We start from the raw sequence: 6509 nt of genomic DNA, 5'->3' as shown, positions 1-6509 counted from the left end.
ATCTGGCGTTAAAATCCAAGAAGGATCTGGTATTTCCTCTCTCCCTGGCCCTTCTCCTCAAAGGATAAAATATCAATTATTATTTTCTTTTAAATCCTTACCTGAGGATGTTTTTCCATTGATTTTTTATTTTTTTAGGGAGAGTGGAAGAGAGAGAGAGACAGAGAAACGTCGATGTGAGAGACACATCCATCGGTTGCCTCCTGCACCCGCCCCGACCAGGGCCCGGCCCCAGGAGGAGCCTGCAACCGAGGCACCTACCCTTGACCGGAATCGAACCCGGGACCCTTCGGTCCGCAGGCCGGCGCTCGATCCACTGAGCCACTCCAGCCAGGGCTAAGCTGTTCATTGTTAGGATGGCAAAGATGGACGGTGGTGAATCGGCTGTACCCCCGCTAAAACGAAAACAGCGCCCGCCCTGATGAAAGTGTGTGGGGGGGTGAGATTGTATTTGCTTTTGTTCCTTCATCTCCTGTCTGTGTTATGTCAGTGGAGACGGCTGTTTCATTCTTTATAATTCCCTTTTTCTCCCCCCTTTTGTCTCCAGAACACCTTTAATTTATTTGATGCTCGTTGTTCAGCGCGCTGCCGATTTTCCGGGACCTGCTAGGCGGTCTAGTATTTATGTGTATCAGGGCGTGTCAAATGGGTTGTATTTGCAGTAAACCGAACTCCAAAGATTTCATCCCGAAAATGCGCCCCCCTCCCCCCCACGTTCCTTACCATTGTTGGTTTTTTTACTAAACTATCAAGTGTTCTTTGGCAATTTTGGTGCTCACGCGTTTTTTAGGAACAAAAGCGAAATGAACCTGTCACCAGGCCAGGACGTCCCGTTTTCCCCTGGCGGCCCGCACGTGCCTTAATCAAACGGTGTTCCTCACGTCGATGCCCAGCAGTGACAGACTCGCCACGTCAATCAGTACTCGTCCGTGGAGGTCTGCCGATCTGTACATAGCCAGTCGCTCCTTCGGCGCAATAAACCCGTCGACAGTATTTTTCTATCGGACTCTGCAGAGCCACTGTGTCTCGTTGCTCCTCTGTTTCGGCCCGAGGGTTGTATGACATCCGGGGAGTAAAAAGCTTAAGCCACCAGTTCACGGCGTTTCTCGGTTGATTTGAGGGCGATATTGAAGCGGACTGCAGGGTGGGAGTGAAATGACATGAACCTTTTTTAAAAAATATATATATTGTTATTGCCCTGGCTGGTTTGGCTCAGTGGATAGAGCATCGGCCTGTGGACCGAAGGGTCCCGGGTTCGATTCCAGTCAAGGGCACATGCCCAGGTAGCAGGCTTGATCCCCAGGGGGGGGCGTGCAGGAGGCAGGTGATCCCATGATTCTCTCTCATCATTGATGTTTCTATCTCTCTCTCCCTTCTTCACTGAGATCAATTAAAAAATAGATATGAGCCCTAGCCGGTTTGGCTCAGTGGATAGAGCATCGGCCTGCAGACTGAAAGGTCCCAGGTTCGATTCCGGTCAAGGGCATGTACCTGGGTTGCGGGCACATCCTCAGTGGGAGGTGTGCAGGAGGCAGCTGATGTGTCTCTCCCATCGATGTTCCTAACTCTCTATCCCTCTCCCTTCCTCTCTGTAAAAAATCAATAAAATATATTTTTTAAAAATAGATATGAAAATATATATATATGTATATATTTTTTAAAATAAATTTTTATTGATTTCAGAGAGGAAGGGGGAGAGAGATAGAAACATCGACGATGAGAGTCATTGATCGGCTGCCTCCTGCATGCCCCCTACTGGGGATCAAGCCCGAAACCCGGGCATTGTCCTGACCGGGAATGGAACCGTGACCTCCTGGTTCATAGGTCGATGCTCAGCCACTGAGCCACACTGGCCAGACTCCCCTGTGCTTGCTTGTCAGTCTTTCCAGCCCTCGGCTGGGGCCCGCCCTGGGGATTAGGTGTTGTGGCTGCGAGCGAGCTGCTGTAATCTGGCTGCAAAGGCGCTTAGGTGCGGCAGGGGCTGGGGGCCGGCGGGGGACCTGCCTGCTGCCGTGGCCCCACAGGGCTGCACCTGCCTCCCGGGCCCCCTGCCCTCTCCACGTCCCCAGAAGATGTCCCTGCTGTTCCACTCGTGGGAAAAGGCCCCGAGACCCCATCGGCTCAGTCTAACTTGTAATAGACATGAATGAAAATGCAGGTCACAGCGCGATGGTTCAGATGACAGCGACCCCTTCGGTATGACTTCCAGTAAAAGACAAAGCAGCTGCCCTGGCCGGTGTGGCTCAATGGATAGAGCGTCGGCCTGCGGGCTGCAGGATCCCGAGTTTGATTCCCGGTCAGGGCATGTATCTGGGTTGCAGGCTCGATCCCCAGCCCTGTTCTGGGTACGTGTAGGAGGCAACCAGTCGATGTGTTTCTCTCACATCGATGTCTCTCTCTCTCTCTCTCTCTCTCTCTCTCTCTCTCTCTCTCCCTCTCCCTTCCACTCTCTCTAAAAATCATCGGGAAAATATCCTGGGTGAGGATGAACAAAAAATAAGAACTACCAAGGGGAGTCTGCACCCAGTATCTTGGTTGCGTCATCCGGTGAACACGCAGCCCCAGGAGCCCAGCTGCGCCGCTGCAAACGCTGAGTCATGACAGTGAGAAGACGGGCAGACGGATGTCTCGGTGACTCAGGGCCTGAGGAGCGGCCAGTTCCAGACACACGGCCTCCACTCCCAGGCCGCAGACACTGGTCTCCAGAGACCGGAGGTCAGGGCCAGGAACGGAAGCGGCCGGCTCCAGATAACAGCGGCTCTTTCCAGCGCGGCCGCCGTGGCTCAGTGACTGAGCGTTGAACTATGAACCAGGAGGTCACGGTTCGATTCCCGGTCAAGGGCACATGCTTGGGTTGCGGGCTTGACCCCCAGTAGGGAGCATGCAGGAAGCAGCCGATCCATGATTCTCTGTCGTCATTGATACTTCTCTTCCTCTCTGAAATCAATATATACATATATATATATTTTTAAAGAAGAATTCACTAAAGCATGAGGGAGACTGATTCTGTACTGTTGGGTGTTGCCCAGTATTCCACTGGGTACCTCAAGCTGTGGCTCTAGAGACCGGTGAGCGTTTGGGGTGAGGGGCAGCGGGTAACAGCACAAAGACCCGTGTTCACAGGTGTCTGATTTGTCCCTGTTGGGGGGAGCAGGGGCCTCTGGGTTGGAGTCAGTGGCAGGCTGGCCCGGCTAGTCCTCGCTCACAACCATCCCTTGTGCACAGCTCTTCCCAACTCCCAAGTTCACTCGCATCCCGCTGGCCGCCTGAAATCAGTGAGGTGGGGGTATTTACACCACAGGAAGTGGCAGCTACTTCAAATTGGCCTTTTCTCTCTGTTTTAATTTATTTTTTAAATGTATTTTTATCGATTTCAGAGAGGAAGGGTGAGGGAGAGGGAGAGAGAAACATCAATGAGAGAATCATGGGTCGGCTGCCTCCTGCACGCCCCCTACTGGCGATGGAGCCTGCAAGCCAGGGATGGAACTGTGACCTCCTGGTTCATAGGTATATGCTTGACCACTGAGCCACACCAGCCAGGCAGGCTCTACCTCTTCACTATTCTGGGGAGAAGCTCATCTCTGGGCCTGGCCTGGCTGCTCGTGAGCAGGGGAAGTGGCCGGGTGGCCGGCCTCGGGCCTGTCTCCCTGCCAGGACTGTCCCCTTGAATGATGACCGCTCATCTGGGGCCAGAAGGTCCGAGTGGAGCCTCCCATTCCCGGAGCTGGTTTCTCGTCCCTCCCCCAGGGATGTGGGCCGGGACGGCCGGATGCCTTTGTCCCTGTGGTCGCTGGGAGCTTGGACGCGGTCCCTGGCCAGGCCCCGAGCCACCAGCTGGCTTCCTTCAACGGAAGACGCTATCTGTCTGCCGACGGGCCTGTGGCAAGGACCGCGGGCAGCCTGCCTCTGGGAGGACTAGCTGCAGGGCGCTGAGCTGCGCTTCCTTTTCCGCCGAGAGGGGACTCTGGCTGGAGGGCAGCGGGTTTCGGCTCAGGGCTCCCCTGCAGATCCTCACCCTGTCCCCTTCCTGACTTGTTCCTCTCTCTCCCTCCTCTTTTTTTAATATATTTTTATTGATGTCAGAGAGGAAGGGAGAGGGGGAGAGAGAGAAAAACATCTATAATGACAAAATCATGCATCGGCTGCCTCCCGCACGCCCCCTACTGGGGATGGAGCCCAAAACCCGGGCATGTGCCTGACCGGGAATCGAACTGTGACCTCCTGGGTCATAGGTGGACACTCAACCACTGAGCCACGCCGGCCACGCTGAGCTAATCTTTTAATCACCAGCATTAAAATGCAGCCAACCAGCTCACCCTTGGCTGTCTGTGCAAGGCCCCCGCCCCCCCTGGTGTACCCCCCACAGTGCATTGTGCCCCGGGCCGTTCACATGCGTGTAAAAGGCTCTTCAGGAGGCCCCACACCTGGCTGTCTGGCGCGTGGATGTGCGTGATGACAGTTCTCCAGAGACTCCCGGGCAGTGTGAGGGGGGGCAGCACCCTCAGGCGGGTCAAAGGCGTTTTGATTGAAGAGGCGTTGCCCTCACCAGGTAAGTGCAAGCTCACGGAGCCCACGGGCACGTGGTGTTGTCCAGGCTTGTGGGGTGGTAGGAACAACCCCATGCACCCAGACCTCTCAGTCCATAGCGTCAGAGTAGAAAGGGGGCACACGGGGCCCAGCTGGCGCGGCTCAGTGGTTGACCTTTGAACCAGGAGGTCACGGTTTCGATTCCTGGCCAGGGCACATGCCCGGGTTGCCGGCTTGATCCCCAGTAGGGGGCGTGCAGGAGGCGGCCGATCTATGATTCTCTCTCATCATGGATGTTTCTATCTCCCTCTCTGACTTCAATAAAAAATATTTAAGAAAAGAAAAAGGACACATGTGCTTTGGGCAGCATTTAGTTGGCTCCAGCTGTATACACATCTTTATTCTTCAGTCCCCACCGGGGTCTGCAAGGCAGAGGGTCTGCATCTATGTTCCCAGCTGAGCAGCCGAGTCAGGCCCCTCCCCCACCCCGTCCCCACCCCCTCCAGGCCCCTCCCACCCCCCACCCCCAGGCAGTGCCTCTGAAGGGAAGGAAGCTCCAGCCACACAGGCAGCCTGGGCCTGGCGCCTCCGCAGGTGAGGTCACGCTTTGGGGGTTCCTGGGTTCGCTCCTCTTGGAGGGGCAGAGACTTGGCAGCCTGGAAACCCGGGCCCCAGCGAGGCAGGCGGGGGCTGGCCCCCGCCCGACCTTGGCTTCATGGGGGGTCCCTCAGCCTCCCACTGTTGTTGTTATTGTGCTAGGTTTCCTAATATTGACATGGAGATGAGCTAGCTTTTTTTTTTTTGTCCCCCCAATCCCTAAAAGTAGGAGTATGGGATGGATGGATGGAGGAGTGAATGGATGGGTAGATGGGGGGGGGGGGGGTGGCTGGATGGATGGGAGGTGAGCAGATGAGGAAGTTGAAGGCAGAGAGGGCTAGCTGCCCGGTCAGCTGCCACAGAAGCCAGCAGCACCCGTCCTCACCCTGCGCGTTCTGTCTTCCTCCTCGTCCCTGTGGGTCTCTCCTCCCACAGGTGGGTCACATGCCTGGCCTTTGGCCCCAGCAGCAGGCAGAGGCTCTGGGCACCCTGGCAGGAGCTCCCCGGGGGCGGGCAGCCCCACCCCGTGCCCACCCGGGCCCCCCGGGATCCTGCCGTTGCCCACCCGGGCGGCCCCTCCTACCCCGCAGCCTCAGTGTGGGAGAATCGGGAACACATGGCGGGAGGCCCTGACAGATGGGGAGGCAGCTTAGGCGCCCTGCAGCTGTGGCCAGGCCAGACTCAGGCCCTGGGCGCTGGGGTCCCGCCAAGCTCAGGAACCCAGTGCGAGAACATGGGGCTGGGGCGGAGGAGGGCCAGGGGCCAGGGGTCAGGAAGGGAAAGGTCCGTGAGCACAAGGATTATTAAGATTTTTAAATTGATTTTTAGAGACACAGGTGTAGCCTGGCCCATGTGGCTCAGTGGATAGAGCTTCGGTCTTTGGCTGAAGGGTCCCGGGTTCGAGTCCGGTCAAGGGCACATGCACGGATTGCAGGTCAATCCCTAGTAGGGGGTGTGCAGGCGGCAGCCGATCCATGATTCTCTCTCATCATGGATGTTTCTCTCTCCCTCTCCTTCCTCTCTGAAATGGAAAAAAAAAGATCCAGGTGTAGAGACAGAGGGGGTGACCTCTGACCCTCCCCCCGGACTGGATCATGTGGCGGAGGCAGCAGCCCAGGGCCAGCTGGTCCCCAGGCGCTGCTCTGGGCTTCGCTCCAATGGGCCTGGCCCGCGCCTGCTCCTCCAGCCTCTCCATCACGTCCTAAGCCCCTCATTTCCTGTCCAAACTCCCTTTTGCTCCAAATTGTTAGCATGGTGTCTGTTTCCTGTAACTGAGCCCTGGCCGATACGGACTGGAATCTGAAACCTGGAACGCTTTTGTTTCTAAGTCGATAGACATTTTTCCCAGGCCGGCTCCCCGGGCGGTGTGTGCGGAGCATGTGAAT

This window comes from Myotis lucifugus, unplaced genomic scaffold, assembly GCF_000147115.1.
Source record: "Myotis lucifugus unplaced genomic scaffold, Myoluc2.0 scaffold_1517, whole genome shotgun sequence".
Taxonomy (NCBI): Eukaryota; Metazoa; Chordata; class Mammalia; order Chiroptera; family Vespertilionidae; genus Myotis; species Myotis lucifugus.
The sequence above is the reverse complement of the archived record's forward strand: the minus strand, read 5'-3'. Positions refer to the sequence as shown.